Consider the following 17,500-nt stretch of genomic DNA (forward strand, 5'->3'; position numbering starts at 1 on the left):
CTAGACATGTTAGAGGCTTGTATTCAAGCCTTTTTTGTCCACCAGTTTCTGGTACTCCAGAGCGGAGTAGAGCAGTTTGGTAGCTCACGAGGCTCATAACCTTGAGGTCACGGGTTCGATTCCCGTCTCCGCACTTAGCAGTCTGTATAAAAGGACTATTCTATTTCTCTAGATATGTATGGTAGAGGGGCGTATCCAACCCTTTTTTATTCATTAGTTCCCGGCCCTAGAGGGCAAAATTGAGCAGTTTGCGAAGTCACTTGCCTTCAAAAAAAGAAGGCGCAAGGCCTCTCCCTACCCTGCAGAAAATAAAAATGAAACGAAAGGGACAGTCTACCTCTCCCTTCCCTTTAAAAAAAGTTTGCCCGTTGTTTGTCTCAGTTAATACCCAATTTTTGGAGCTCTGTTGGCGAGTTCTATTTCTGCCTCTGGAGCGCCCTCTTTTTTTGAGTGGGATGCAAAGGAAGGGTAAGATAGTAAGGGATACGGCACTAGACTAACACCTAATTAATACTTAATTTAATATAAGTAGTTAAACAGTTAACTAGACTAAACTTTTTATCATAGTACTTTGATAAATTAAGCGGGCGAGCGGCGGGAATCGAACCCGTATCTTCTCCTTGGCAAGGAGATATTTTACCATTGAACTACGCTCGCTACGGTATATATTTTATAGCGTATATCCGCCTGGGTCGACCTTCTATGTCTGGGTCGACCGTTTCATTTCATTTTCTATTATATTAGAGTTTTCCTTTTTTTATTATCTGTCAATGAATATTCTAATGGGAATGGAATTTCATAATACTGAAAGAGAAGAGCTAGCAATTCGGAACGCAAATTGCGTTTTAATACGTCTCACTATTCTAATTTTTTAGAAGAAATGGCCTTTATTATTTCTTTTTTATGGGGTTAATAAATATTAACCAAATTTCATTTAAGAAATGAGAGAATTCAGAATAGCTACGAGAAAGACTAGTCCAATCCATAATGATGTACCGGAAAATACAACATTTTTATTATTTGACCAACCATCAGGAGAAGCAAATACAAGGGGTACACTAATTACTAAGACTGAGGAAGTCGCAATTAATGCAAAAACAGCTAATTGGAAAGCAATAGTCATATTTCTAATCCTCCAAGCTACCATCAAATAAAGTTGACTACATATTTGATCCCTCACTTAAACCAAAATTGTAAAAAAATACAAGAAGTAGGAGGGGTTTAATCATGAATCCATTGATTCTTCTCTTTAATTCAAATTTATTACTTAAACCGCTTTTTTATTTGGATATGGGGGTGAGAAGAGATTATTTACTCTTTATTTCACAAGCGGGTATAGCGGATCCTGTATCCGTGTATACAGTATACAGAGATATATCGAAAAGGAACTTGTATCTGATATCTTTCTAGAGGCTAATAAATCTTTTTATTTTTTATATGGCTATGTTCTATTTGTAGGAGTAAAATAAGGATTAGGCTGTGGAGAGATGGCTGAGTGGTTGATAGCTCCGGTCTTGAAAACCGGTATAGTTCTAGGAACTATCGAGGGTTCGAATCCCTCTCTCTCCTTTTGCTTATTGAATACGTTTGTTTCTTTCATTTTTATTTATTTTTTTTTTCTGTCCCTTATCTTTCTTTCATAAAAAGGAATGAATGGCTCGGCTAGATGGAATAACCGAGCCAGAACAGAAAAAAAGTAGAACAGGTATAAATAAGAAAATCTTAGTTAAGAGGGTTCATGTAAAGAACAGGTTCCAAATCACGATCGATTCCCTTTTCAAAACCTGCTGCAGCAGCTCGGGCTCTTCCTGCATGCCATAAATGGCCCACAAAAAAGAAGAATCCTAGAACAAAATGAGAAGTTGATAACCAACTTCTAGGAGAGACATAATTAACTGCATTGATCTCGGTAGCTACGCCACCCACGGAATTTAAAGAGCCTAAAGGAGCGTGGGTCATATATTCTGCTGAGCGTCGTTCTTGCCAAGGTTGTATGTCTTTTTTCAACCTACTCAAGTCCAAACCGTTGGGGCCCCTTAGAGGTTCTAACCATGGAGCACGAAGGTCCCAAAAACGCATAGTTTCCCCTCCAAAGATAACCTCCCCAGTTGGGGAACGCATTAGATATTTACCTAAACCTGTGGGTCCTTGAGCGGATCCCACATTAGCTCCAAGACGCTGGTCTCTAACTAGAAAAGTAAATGCTTGAGCTTGAGAAGCTTCTGGCCCGGTGGGTCCATAAAACTCACTCGGATAAGCTGTATTATTGAACCATACAAAACAACAAGCGATAAAACCAAAGACAGATAAAGCAGCTAAACTATAAGACAAGTAAGCTTCTCCAGACCATACAAATGCACGGCGAGCCCATGCGAAGGGTTTGGTTAAAATATGCCAAATTCCGCCAAATACACAAATAAAACCCAACCATACATGCCCACCAATTATATCTTCTAAATCATCTACACTAACAATCCACCCTTCTCCACCAAAAGGAGATTTTAGTAAATAACCAAATATAACACTGGGACTAAGGGTCAAATTGGTAATTTTTCTTACATCTCCCCCCCCAGGGGCCCAGGTATCATATACACCGCCAAAATAAAGAGCCTTGAGTACTAGAAGAAAAGCACCTAGACCTAACAAAATTAAGTGAATACCCAAAATTGTAGTCATTTTATTTCTATCTTTCCAGACATAACCAAAGAATGGAAAAGATTCCTCAAGAGTCTCGGGTCCCAGAAGCGCGTGATAAATGCCACCGAAGCCTAAGACTGCGGAGGAAATTAGGTGAAGTACGCCAGATACAAAGTACGGAAAAGTATCTAGAACTTCCCCCCCTGGCCCTACTCCCCAACCTAGAGTAGCTAAGTGTGGAAGTAAAATCAACCCTTGTTCATACATGGGCTTTTCTGGTACGAAATGGGCCACTTCAAATAGGTTCATTGCTCCGGCCCAGAATACGATTAATCCGGCATGAGCTACATGAGCTCCAAGCAGTTTACCGGACAAATTGATAAGTCTGGCATTCCCAGCCCACCAAGCAAAGCCGGTGGTTTCTTGGTCACGACCAGCTAAAACGAAAGTTCCATTAAAGAGCGTTTCCACGTGGTAGAACCTCCTCAGGGAATATAAGATTTTCATGAGGCTGATCCTGAGCTGCCATCCACGCACGAATACCCTCGTTTAAAAGAATATTTTTGGTGTAGAAAGTCTCAAATTCAGGATCTTCCGCTGCACGGATTTCCTGGGAAACAAAGTCATAGGCACGTAAGTTCAGAGCCAAGCCAACTACGCCAATAGCACTCATCCATAAACCGGTGACGGGTACAAATAGCATAAAGAAATGTAACCAACGTTTATTGGAAAAAGCAACACCAAAGATTTGGGACCAAAAGCGGTTAGCAGTGACCATTGAATAAGTTTCTTCAGCTTGAGTTGGGTTAAAAGCACGGAAGGTATTTGCACCATCACCGTCCTCAAATAGAGTGTTTTCTACGGTCGCTCCATGAATAGCGCATAGCAGAGCCGCACCTAATACTCCGGCAACTCCCATCATATGAAATGGGTTCAACGTCCAATTATGAAATCCTTGGAAGAAAAGGATGAATCGAAATATCGCTGCTACGCCAAAACTCGGCGCAAAGAACCAACCAGATTGCCCCAGTGGATAAATAAGGAATACAGAAACAAAAACAGCAATTGGACCAGAGAATGAGATTGCATTATAAGGCCGCAATTGAACAGACCGAGCAAGTTCAAATTGGCGTAACATGAAACCTATTAGTGCAAAAGCCCCGTGGAGAGCTACAAAAGTCCATAGACCGCCTAATTGACACCAACGAGTAAAATCTCCTTGTGCTTCGGGCCCCCATAGTAGCAACAAAGAGTGTGCTAAACTATTGGCAGGGGTAGAAACTGCTGCGGTTAAGAAATTACAACCTTCCAAATAGGAACTAGCCAATCCATGGGTATACCAAGAAGTTACAAAAGTTGTCCCTGTAAACCAACCCCCTAAAGCGAAATAAGCACAAGGAAAGAGCAATAGGCCAGACCATCCTACAAAAACGAAACGGTCCCTTCGTAACCAGTCATCCATAGTATCAAATAGATCATTTTCTTCTTTAGGAATTCTACCAAGGGCTATAGTCATAGTGATCCTCCTATTCAATTACTTCAACCATTTCCGAGCACCTCATATCACTTTCCAAGGCATATGATAGTTTTATTATCTGTGGACGATTTCTTTCTCGTTCAATGCCCTTTTTCAATGGTCTCGAAGAGAGAAATTTCCCATTTTTATCTATGGAGTCACAGTCACAACCGAGGTCGTGGTAAATCCATGAATTTGATTCGATTTGTTTTTCTTATACTATTTATTTGTTTTTCTTATACTATAGAAATAGAAATAAATTGTTTTTCTTATACTATAGAAAGAAATAAACCTTTGAATTCAGCATTATTCCAAGACTCCTATTTCAAAGTCTATCTTTTAAGGGAAAAATGCAAATAAAAGTAACCCTTCTTTTCCCATTCCCTCTCTATTGCATGGGTGGAAGAACTAAAATAATAGAGGATTCTGAAAAAAAAAAATGGACCTTCGAAATCCAATTTTATGTGTAGCGCAAAGGAGTTGCGATTTCTTCTTATTCCTATAGAACATCTAGTAACAAGAATATGAAATCGTAAATAGCGAAAAATTCTTGTCTTGCGCGGTCTAAGTCTAAGGAAATAAAAAAAATTCGCTTATACAATTTCATCTACATCGAATTTATATATCAGAATAGCGGATAGAGGCATCATTAAAGGAGTCAGGTCTACTTACTTTATGCTTCTTTCCAATTTTATGGTGGATTTGATAAGAACCCTTTTTGCTTTCTTGATAAATAATCGACAAAAAAAGCGTTTTTTTTATATAACCTGCTTGTTTTATTATAATTATAACAAGTCCTATATGGAAATGCCCGCTAAAGAGAAAATCTATTTGATTGTCTCTCGGCCAATATCGATTTTTAGAAAGAAAAAACAAGAATTTTCTTCTTTTTTTATTAACATTAAGAAAAAAGAATATAATTAAAATGGAATTGGCAATATAATTTTTATAGACTTTTGAAAGAAAAAAAAGGGGTTTTTTGCAACCGTTATTTCTTATTTCTTGCCTATATCATATCACGGAAACCTTTCGCTTTGGAACGTGGAGAGATGGCTGAGTGGACTAAAGCGGCGGATTGCTAATCCGTTGTACAATTTTTTTGTACCGAGGGTTCGAATCCCTCTCTTTCCGCTCCCTTGGATCATTTGGGACTTTCGAATTGGAAAGAATTCTGACCCCCGGATTTTCTCATAGATAAATGTACGAAACAAATCCAATAAGAAAAAAAAAAACTGAATTTTTACTCCTCGCGTCCAGGATTCCGTCCTGGGTCATTAGATAAGAATCCAAAGATAAAGAGTGAAACAAAGAATATCACTACTGTATAAACAAAAAGTTTGAGAGTAAGCATTACATAATCTCCAAGATTTTTTTTTAAGGAATAGATTACCAGTTTTTCCTTACCACACGGATCCACTAGGATGGTTTTTTTTTATACCTAAAAATGCAAAAAAGAATTCTTGAAAAAAATTGCAAGAATTCTTTTATAATAAGCACTCTTATCAATAGCAAAAATAGGGTTAGGTGGTTAGGTATTGTGTAGGTACCTTTAGGTACCTGCTCAACCTAGGTGCAGGGGAGTAGAAAGGCTGATCCAAATTTATTGCTGTAGCTACCCATTCAATGTAGAAGAATTTAAATTTTAGAATCGAAGGTTCATAATATAAAAATATAAAACTTCTCGGCTTTTACCCATTTTAAAATTTTTTTGGAATGAACACATCATTCAATTTGGCATACAGAGTACTAAAGATTTCATCGAAAACTTACAGCAGCTTGCCAAACAAAGGCTAATAGAAAAAAGAATAGAGGTATAACAGGCATAATATCCACGATTGGATTGAAAATAGCATAAGCTTCGGGTAATTTGGCAAAGAAAAAACTAGTAGGATAAAGAACAGAATTAAAACAGATACAGGTTAAACTAAGTATATTAGGCATAACAAGCATTTCATTCTTGTAGAGTAAATAATTGGATTTTTCTTGAGTTATTTTTTTAAGGGAAAGAAGGAAAAGGCAGATTCAAAATCTTTTTTCTTCGGACTTTCCCAAACACAAAATACCTCCTTGTATTCGCACTCTCAAATGAGAGTGGAATAAATTCGACTTTCATATAATATCTTAATAGAATTCCATGTAATGATCAATGCATTTTTTTGATTCTATATTATCCGCATGTGTAGAATACTAGCAAGAGAATATCCCTCCTTTTTTATGTAATTGAAATGGTATTGACGAATAACAAATAAACATACTAGTGTTTATTAGTGTCGCATAAAACCCGAAATGGGGCGTGGCCAAGTGGTAAGGCAGCGGGTTTTGGTCCCGTTACTCGGAGGTTCGAATCCTTCCGTCCCAGATTGTTTCTGATGAAACAAACGGTGAAATCATATAGTATTCCGTACGAGACAAAAGTTTATTAAAGAGAATAATGATATCTTATTCTTTCTCAGAAAACATAATAAAGTCTTAAGTCCAGTCAAATTGACTATCTTTATTTTCATGAAAAAATGGGATCTATCAAGCACATTCAGGATATGCCTCTACTATAAAATCACTTAGTCATATTTTTTTCTTCCTTTTGGTATTCGAGTTGAAGAAGTACGAGAATTCTATAACTACCAAAAACTTTCAATCTTTTCATTGGAATAGTTTATTTAGTTATTATAGTTAATTGTTTTTGGTACTGAAAAAATATATTACTACTAGAATTCTAATTCTAGTAATTAAATTAATTAAACTTTTTTGGAGGTTGATAGTTTATTTATTGAGGAAGAGTCAATCCTTCTTTTCTCACTTCAAGATTGATCATCTCGAGCCATCCGTTGAGGGTGGAAATTTAAGAATAAATAAGTTTTAAGCAAACTTGTTTAGTCGTCTTTTTCAAACTATGTTTCATTCATATGATAGAATTTTAATATGGGTTTAAATAAATTGGATCTTGGCGGAGGCTTCCCGGATAAATACTTACTTTCTTTTATCCATATTGCTCCATAGATAGCAAGTTTTAATTAGTATAAAAAAACTAAACCAATGACTATTCATGATTCCATCCATATTGGATCAATTCTCTATACCACTTTGCAATGAAAAGAGGAATGTTTGTTATGGTAAAACTTCGTTTAAAACGATGTGGTAGAAAGCAACGTGCGACTTGAAGGACATGATCGATTGTGGATTTTGCTATCCATCATTTTCCATAGTAATGAAAATGCTCTTGGCTCGACATAGCCTGTTCTATTCGTTCCGAACCAAATTTGCGCTGGGTTTAAGTAACATAGTACACGATGGAGCTCGAGAGGACAGAATTTTTTTTATCAAGGGAAAGAATCTAGGGTTAGTGAAAACTAATAAATTAGGCCAACTTTGTCAGTCTATCCTTAATATAGAAATAAATCGAAAGGTTAAAATAAGAAGAAAGTCCAATAAAAGTATATCAGAATCAATCCCTCTTATTAGATTTCTATAGAAGAGATAAATGCTTTATCGAAGGAAATAAGAAAAAAGGGTATGTTGCTACTCTTTTGAAAGAAAAAAATAGGAATTCCCGAAGTAATGTCTAAACCCAAGGATTTCACAAATCAAAGATAAAGGATTCCAGAACAAGTAAACACAATTTTCAATTGTCTCAACAACAGAGTTGGATTAGAATAAGGAATAAAAGTCAATTCGTTCGAAATGAGACAAAGAAAAGAGTTTAAAGACGACTCAAAAATTTTGGAAGGATTTTGCCTTCGAAGTTTGTCAGGCAAAATTAGCCCACTTGAGTCATGAGTATAAATGAAATTTGTTTTTTCTGTAAGGAAATTAATGCACGTCATAGTCTAATTTCTATTATTATCGACAGAAATTCGAATCATTTTCTCGAGCCGTATGAGGAGAAAACCTCATATACGTTTCTAGGGGGGGGCGTTGTTTATCTACATCTATCCCAATAAGCTGTCTATCGAATCGTTGCAATTGATGTTCGATCTCGAAGAGAAGGAAGAGATCTTCAAAAAGTAGGTTTTTATGATCCGATAAAGAATCAAACTTGTTTAAATGTTCCAGCTATTCTCTATTTCCTTGAAAAGGGTGCTCAACCAACAAGAACTGTTTATGATATTTTAAGGAAGGCAGAATTCTTTAAAGAAAAAGAAAGAACTTTGAGTTAATTGAAGAACTAAATGAATCAAAAAATAGGATAGGAGAAGATTATTAGTATTCCTAGTTGTCTAATTATTTAGACACAATTTACCTCTTTTTTAATCCTATTTGGATTTATATTATATCGTGCCAATCCAACATAAGCCCCTATTTTATTTACTTTTTCTATCTAATTTGTTTTCTTACCATTGTATTTCCATTGACAAAGGTCTATTGAACAAATAGAATTTGTAGATAGATGGGTCTCTTTATCCTCACTCCATATTCAATTTTTCCGCCTACACTTCGCTCAAATGATAAGGGTGTTCCTCTTGCATGTATTCTCATACAATATAATATATATTTTTTATAATATATATTTTTTGTTAATAAAAATCGCTAAAAATAAGGAGAATTTGGCCATCGTGATTAGGGTCGCTCTTTTTTTAACTTTACTTTAGTGGAATTTCACCGGACCTGTTCGTTTTGGCATTTGAGTGTTTTTCATGGTCGATAAAAAAAATCTTTTGATGTCTTGCTAGTTCAATGTTTTGACAGAAGCGCGCGGTGTAATTCCATTGATTTTTGGATTTCGATCGTATCTAAGATCCTTTTTTTATCTGGGTTGCTAACTCAATGGTAGAGTACTCGGCTTTTAAGTGCGACTATGATCTTTTACACATTTGGATGAAACAACAAATTCGTCCAGACTCTTGGTAGAGTCTAGAAGACCACGACTGATCCTCAAAGGTAATGAATGGAAAAAATAGCATGTCGTAATAAAATCAATCTTTTTTGAATGGAATCCAAAATTACGATTTTCTGGGTCTAATGAATAAATGGATAGAGCCTGGCTCCAATTCTGGTAAAATAAAAAGCAACGAGCTGAACTTCCTAATTGGAATGATTCCCCGCTCTAATTAGACGTTAAAAATAGATTAGTGCCGGATGCGGGGAAAGGTTGGGTTTTCCTATGAGTGGACCCTTTATTTTTTCTTTTTTTTTTTAGAAATCCTAATTATTCTTGATTATGGATTGAATAAGGGATGTTATGGATTGAATGTGTAAAAGAAGCAGTATATTGATAAAGAGGCTGTATTCCAAAGTCAAAAGAGCGATTGGCCTGCAAAAATAAAAAACTTGTTCTGTTCTTTTTTTTTAATTAGAACAAACATAAACTAATTGGGTAGAAAAGGAGCAGAAAAAGATCTGTGGATTAGACTCCCTTTCTTTCCAGGGTTTGTATTAAAAATGCAACACCCTGTTCTGACCATATTGCACTATGTATCATCATTCGATAAACCGAGAAATGCTTCTTCTCTCTGATTCAAGTAGAAATACAAATGGAAAAATTCGAAGGGTATTCAGAAAAACATAAATCTCGTCAACAATACTTTGTCTACCCACTTCTCTTTCAGGAATATATTTATGCATTTGCCCACCATTATGGATTAAATGGTTCTGAACCTGTGGAAATAGTTGTTAGTTGTAATAACAAGAAATTTAGTTCACTACTTGTGAAACGTTTAATTATTCGAATGTATCAGCAGAATTTTTTGGATAACTCGGTTAATCATCCTAACCAAGATCGATTATTGGATTACAAAAATGTATTTTTATTCTGAGTTTTATTCTCAGATTCTATCTGAAGGGTTTGCGATCGTTGTGGAAATCCCATTCTCGCTACGGGAATTTTTTTGTCTGAAAGAAAAAGAAATACCAAAGTTTCAGAATTTACGCTCTATTCATTCAATATTTCCCTTTTTAGAAGACAAATTTTTGCATTTGGATTATCTATCACATATAGAAATACCCTATCCTATCCATTTGGAAATCCTGGTTCAACTCCTTCAATACCGTATCCAAGATGTTCCATCTTTGCATTTATTGCGATTCTTTCTCAACTATTATTCGAATTGGAATAGTTTTATTACTTCAATGAAATCCATTTTTTTTTTTCAAAAAGAAAATAAAAGACTATTTCAATTCCTATATAACTCTTATGTATCAGAATATGAATTTTTTTTGTTGTTTCTTCGTAAACAATCTTCTTGCTTACCATTAGCATCTTCTGGAACTTTTCTGGAACGAATCCACTTTTCTAGGAAGATGGAACATTTTGGGATAATGTACCCTGGTTTTTCTCGGAAAACCCTATGGTTCTTTATGGATCCTCTTATGCATTATGTTCGATATCAAGGAAAGGCAATTCTTGCATCAAAAGGCACTTTTTTTTTGAAGAAGAAATGGAAATGCTACCTTATCAATTTCTGGCAATATTATTTCTGTTTTTGGACTCAGCCGCGAAGAATCCATATAAACCAATTAGCAAACTCTTGCTTCGATTTTATGGGGTACCTTTCAAGTGTACAAAAAAGTTCTTTGTTAGTAAGGAATCAAATGCTGGAGAATTCATTTCTAATAGATACTCGAATGAAAAAATTCGATACCATAGTCCCCGCTACTCTCCTCATAGGATACTTATCAAAAGCTCAATTTTGTACTGGATCGGGGCATCCTATTAGTAAACCCATTTGGACAGATTTATCAGATTGGGATATTCTTGATCGATTTGGTCGGATATGTAGAAATCTTTTTCATTATCATAGTGGATCTTCGAAAAAACGGACTTTGTATCGACTAAAGTATATACTTCGACTTTCATGTGCTAGAACTTTAGCTCGTAAACATAAAAGCACGGTACGAACTTTTATGCAACGATTGGGTTCGGCATTTTTAGAAGAATTTTTTATGGAAGAAGAGCAAGTTTTTTCTTTGATGTTCACCAAAACAACTCTTTTTTCTTTCTGTGGATCACACACTGAGCGTATTTGGTATTTGGATATTATACGTATCAATGACCTGGTCAACCCTCTTAATTAATCATTAGACGAAATTAAGAAACAGGAAAGGGTTGATAAATGATCAAGAAAAAACTTTTCTATTTTTCATTCTGAAATGTTCTTTTTATTATAATAAAGAGTAGGTGAATCAACTTACTAATTAAAAAAATTAGTAGAACTTCCTCTTTGGAATAGAAATTGGCTATTTCTACATAGGGAAAGTCGTGTGCAATGAAAAATGCAAGCACGATTTGGGGAGGGATTTTTCTCTATTGTAACAAGGAAGAATTATCTACTCCATCCGACTAGTTCCGGGTTCGAGTCCCGGGCAACCCATATAGAAAAGACCCATCAAAGTTTTTCACTTTGACTCACTTCATTTACAAATACAAAATTATTGGTTTGGTTAATTTAGTTATATGGATAGCTAATCTTTGGGCTGACTTGGTTGACATTGGTATATAGTCTATGTTATACTGTTAAATAACAAGCCTTCTATTATCTATATTCTAGTTAATACGTGTGCTTGGGAGTCCTTGCAATTTGAATAAACCAAGATCTTACCATGACTGCAATTTTAGAGAGACGCGAAAGTACAAGCCTGTGGGGTCGCTTCTGCAACTGGATAACTAGCACTGAAAATCGTCTTTACATCGGATGGTTCGGTGTTTTGATGATCCCTACCTTATTGACCGCAACTTCTGTATTTATTATCGCCTTCATCGCTGCCCCTCCAGTAGATATTGATGGTATTCGTGAGCCTGTTTCTGGTTCTTTACTTTATGGAAACAATATTATCTCTGGTGCTATTATCCCTACTTCTGCGGCGATCGGATTGCACTTTTACCCAATTTGGGAAGCTGCATCTGTTGATGAGTGGTTATACAATGGTGGTCCTTATGAGCTAATTGTTCTACACTTCTTACTTGGTGTAGCTTGTTATATGGGTCGTGAGTGGGAACTTAGTTTCCGTCTGGGTATGCGTCCTTGGATTGCTGTTGCATATTCAGCTCCTGTTGCAGCTGCTACTGCTGTTTTCTTGATTTACCCTATTGGTCAAGGAAGCTTTTCTGATGGTATGCCTTTAGGAATCTCTGGTACTTTCAACTTTATGATTGTATTCCAGGCAGAGCACAACATCCTTATGCATCCATTCCACATGTTAGGTGTAGCTGGTGTATTCGGCGGTTCCCTATTCAGTGCTATGCATGGTTCCTTGGTAACCTCTAGTTTGATCAGGGAAACTACTGAAAATGAATCCGCTAATGAGGGTTACAAATTTGGTCAAGAGGAAGAAACTTATAATATTGTGGCTGCTCATGGTTATTTTGGCCGATTAATCTTCCAATATGCTAGTTTCAACAACTCTCGTTCTTTACACTTCTTCTTGGCTGCTTGGCCTGTAGTAGGAATCTGGTTCACTGCTTTAGGTATTAGTACTATGGCTTTCAACCTAAATGGTTTCAATTTCAACCAATCTGTAGTTGATAGTCAAGGTCGCGTTATTAATACTTGGGCTGATATCATCAACCGTGCTAACCTTGGTATGGAAGTAATGCACGAACGTAATGCTCACAACTTCCCTCTAGACTTAGCTGCTGTTGAAGTTCCATCTATTAATGGATAAGGTTTTTCTGCTAACATATAAGAATTTTTGAAGACAGAAATACCCAATATCTTGTTCTAGCAAGATATTGGGTATTTCTGTCTTTATTTTGAATCTTTTTTTCTTCTTAATCTTTCTATTCAGAATTCAGTTAACGACGAGATTTAGTATCCTTTCTTGCATTTTCATAACTCGTGAAATGCCGAGTAGGCACGAATTCCCCCAATTTGCGACCTACCATAGGATTTGTTATGTAAATAGGTATATGTTCCTTTCCATTATGAATCGCGATTGTATGGCCAACCATTGTGGGTAGAATGCTAGATGCCCGGGACCACGTTACTATTGTTTCTTTCTCCTCCTTCATATTGACCTTTTCTATCTTTGCCAATAAATGATGAGCTACAAAAGGATTCGTTTTTTTTCGTGTCACAGCTGATTACTCCTTTTTTCCTTTTTAAAGAGTGGCATTCTATGTCCAATATCTCGATCGAAGTACGGAGGTCAGAATAAATAGAATAATGATCAATGGAAAAAAGAAAAAAATCCTTTAGCTGGATAAGGGGCGGATGTAGCCAAGTGGATCAAGGCAGTGGATTGTGAATCCACCATGCGCGGGTTCAATTCCCGTCGTTCGCCCATCGCATTATTGCAAATTCCAAAAATGCAATTTTCCATATTCCTAGTTACGTATTTACTTACGGCGACGAAGAATAAAACTATCGCTATATTTTTTCCTTTTCCTAGTTCTTCTTCCAAGCGCAGGATAACCCCAAGGGGTTGTGGGTTTTTTTCTACCAATGGGAGCTTTCCCTTCACCGCCCCCATGGGGGTGGTCCACAGGGTTCATAACTACCCCTCTTACTACGGGGCGTTTACCTAGCCAACACTTAGATCCGGCTCTACCCAAACTTTTTTGGTTCACCCCAACATTACCCACTTGTCCGACTGTTGCTAAGCAGTTTTGGGATACTAAACGGACCTCCCCAGATGGTAATCTTAAAGTGGCCGATTTACCCTCTTTTGCAATGAGTTTCGCTACAGCACCTGCTGCTCTAGCTAATTGCCCACCCCTTCCACGTGTGATTTCTATGTTATGCATGGCCGTGCCTAAGGGCATATCGGTTGAAGTAGATTCTTCTTTTCTCTCAAAAAACCCCTTCCCAAACTGTACAAGCTTCTTCCAAAGCATACGGCTTTCTAGATGTATATGACGATCTCTAGACAGATGGATCTTATATGAATCATATGATGAAGTACCACATGAGTGGATATATAGGAAAGGAATCCAAATCTGCCGAATCGCTCATGTTATGATCTTCTACATCCTAGGTCTCTGCGTTCCGTCATCTGGCTTATGTTCTTCATGTAGCATTCAGATCGAATGACTCTATGAAATTACGTCGATACTTCCACATATTATGGGTAACGTAGGAGACATCCCTATTTTCCCCCGGGGGTCTTAATTACCACTGCTTAGCTTTCAATTTGCCTCTGACCATCAAATTAAATGTGAATAACCCGTCCTCCTCTCTTTGAAACAAGGGGCGCTTCCGGTTCTGTGCGTGCTTCAAACAATTTTGTCTTCTCCATATTACCATATCTCTAGAGCCAATAATTTTCTATGAGGAACTACTGAACTCAATCACTTGCTGCCGTTACTCAACAGTTTTCTGTTGAGGTCTATCCCGTAGAGGTAGTCAAATTGGATCAGTGATCGATTTCTAGGTTTCGTCGTAAACCTAATTGGTTACTTCCAATTACGTAAATCAATAGTTCAAACCGCACTCAAAGGTAGGGCATTTCCCATTGATATAGGAACTTTTGTACCAGAAACAATAGTATCTCCAATTATAGCCCCTCTGGGATGTAAAATATATCTCTTCTCACCATCCCCATAGTGTATGAGACAAATGTATGCATTTCGATTAGGGTCGTATTCTATGGTTACGATTCTACCAGATATGTCTTTTTGATTCCGTCGAAAATCTATTTTACGGTATAGGCGCTTATGACCTCCCCCTCTATGCCTTGCGGTAATGATTCCTCTGGAATTACGACCTTTACCACAACGGTGCCGTCCATGGATCAAATTATTTCGTGGATTGGATTTCACTTGCCTGTCTACGGTTCCCTTGCGTGTGCTCGGGATAGGTGTTTTGTATAAATGTTTCGCCGTATTATTAAGTATTCTCCTTTAGTTTTTTTCTCTATCTAGAAGTGGAATAGAATAACCCGGTTGAAGGGTAATGATCATACGTCTGTAATGCATTGTATGGCCCAGAATAGGTCCTATTCTTCTACCTTTTCCAGGTAGTCGATGGCTATTCACAGCTACCACCTTAACACCAAAGAAGAGTTCGACCCAATGCTTTATTTCTGTCTTAGTGAATCCCGATTCGACATTAAAAGTATATTGATTCTTTCCCAATAAACGAAGACTTTTTTCTGTAAATACTGCGTATTTGATTCCATCCATAAATCGACTTTCCCTCCTATGCTCTGAGTTCCAGTATCGATAAGAATTCGAGTTCTTATTGTTCTTATGTTATGGTATGAATATACCATACCAATTCGTTATGTATGGATGATGGATGAGATTCCATGGATAGAGAGCCAGTTCCAATAGACTTATGGAATGTTCCCGTTCGTGTGCATCCAGCAGGAATTGAACCCGCAAATTTACCAATTATGAGTTGGGCGCTTTAACCATTCAGCCATGGATGCTTAACAGGGATCATCGTACATCGTAAATAACCAATTTTCATATAGAAAGACATATCATAGAAAAATGAAATCGAAAATATTCCGAGATGGCAAATATTCGGAGATGACTATGAAAACACCTCTCTGGATCCTCGAATTGAAAGAGAGATTGAGAGGGATCAAGAATCCTAATTCTCGCTATTTGGAATGGATCCAATTCTATTGAGTCTGACTCATAGTGATCATTTCTCTTTAGCAAAGAATGACCTTGGTTATCAAAGGATTGAACAACCGGGATCCATTTACTTATGATACCTAGTTGGCATTGATAACAAGGATCTAATGAATTATGAGTTTAATAGATCCTCTTTAGCAGAAAGACGTATATTCCTTGCTCATTATCAGACAATCACTTATTCCCAAACCTCGTGTGGGACTAATCGTTTTCATTTACCATCTCATGGAAAACCCTTTTCGTTCCGCTTAGCCCTATCGGGTATTTTAGTGATAGGTTCTGTAGGAACTGGACGATCCTATTTGGTCAAATACCTAACGAAAAATTACGATTTTCCTTTCATTAAGGTACGAGGGCTTCTTATTCCACAAGAACGAAAGCACCTTTTCATTCTTTCATATACTAGGGGTTTTTACTTGGAAAAGACAATGTTCCATACTAAAGGATTCGGGTCCATAACCACGAGTTCCAGTGCACTAGATCTTGTAGCACTTAGCAACGAAGCCCTATCCATTAGTATTCCACATAAGAAATCCATTCTAGAAAAAAATACAATTAGATTAGCTCTTCATAGACAAACTTGGGGTTTGCGAGCCAAGGTAAGATCGGCTCGGGATCATGGGACCCTTTTCTATCAGATAGGAGGGGCTCTTGTACAAAATAGACTTACTAAGTAATAACCCCATAGAATCTATCTATATAAAGATAAAGAGGCAATCGTGTCAGGAAGCGGGTTTTTCTTTGGCCAAAAGGTACTTCGAACTTGGAACGAGCATGAAGAGATTAACGAGACTTCTTTCTCTTTTGAGTTTTTCTGGCGGACCTGCCGCGCAAGATCTTTGGTCTTCCCCTGGAACCGATGAAAAAAAGTGGATCGCTTCTTATGTACTCGCTCAGAATGATTCTTCTCTATCTATAGTTCATGGCCTATTAGAAGTAGAAGGTGCTCTGGTGCAATCCTTACCGACAGAAAAAGATTGCAGTCAGGTTGATAATAGTCGAGTGACATTACTTCGTCGGTCCGAACTAAGGAATCTGTTAGAAATGTTTTGAAATGGATATTGTTCTCTCTTTGATCAGGGATTGCTATATGAAAAGAAGTGGAGTTTGAAAAAGGGAACGGAATGCTCAAACCGGAACTGCTAGAGGAACGAATTTTCAATAGCATAACTTGGGCTCCTAGAATATGGCGCCCTTGGGACAATCTATTTGATTGCAGGGTTTTGTTCCGAAGCAAAGATATCCGCGGAGGCCGGTTCGTTCGTCCTATTCTGATATTCAGGACCAAGAGGTACTGGATTCTCTTTCGGATAGGCCCTGAAAGGAGAAGAAAGGCTGAAATGCCAACGGACCTCTGTCTATTCTCTAATTCACCCGATCCGATAGTACCCGTTTTTGGAACGTCCAGTGCCAAAGTCACTGAATGGGTAAGTCACCAATCCAATCCCTTTGACAAATCGGATGTCATATTAGATATCATATTCTATATATATAGAAATATCATAGATAGAATAGACATATAGAATTTTTGGTCGGCAAATTCGAAGGAATCATTGAGTGAAAAAGGAGCAAAGAATGACAAAAGACGAGACTCTACTAGTCTTCACTCTTGTGGTTTCCTCTTCCTCGGTTTCTGTTTTCTTATTCGGGATCTTGCTTTTCATGGTTCTCATCTCTGCAACTCGCGATTTTCGCGAGAGAACCAAATCCAAGTTGGTGAAGATCATGATTTGGGCTGGCACGGGGATCGTTTGATCGATTTCCTTGATTTGATCGCTACTTAATGGGCGTGCGCTCAAAGGATACAAACAGGGATTCGCAAACAAAAAGGG

At 37.3% G+C, this 17,500-nt stretch overlaps 1 non-coding gene across 1 annotated transcript; it reads right to left on the minus strand.

The window, feature by feature from the left end:
- Positions 1 to 586: 586 nt before the first annotated feature.
- Positions 587 to 657, minus strand: TRNAG-GCC (transfer RNA glycine (anticodon GCC)). Its single transcript has one exon. It is a non-coding gene; the product is annotated as a tRNA-Gly (tRNA).
- Between the last annotated feature and the right edge of the window lie 16,843 nt (positions 658 to 17,500).

The sequence above is a fragment of the Triticum urartu genome, unplaced genomic scaffold (genome assembly GCF_056163025.1).
Source record: "Triticum urartu cultivar PI428250 unplaced genomic scaffold, HENAU_Tu73 scaffold2, whole genome shotgun sequence".
Classification (NCBI taxonomy): Eukaryota; Viridiplantae; Streptophyta; class Magnoliopsida; order Poales; family Poaceae; genus Triticum; species Triticum urartu.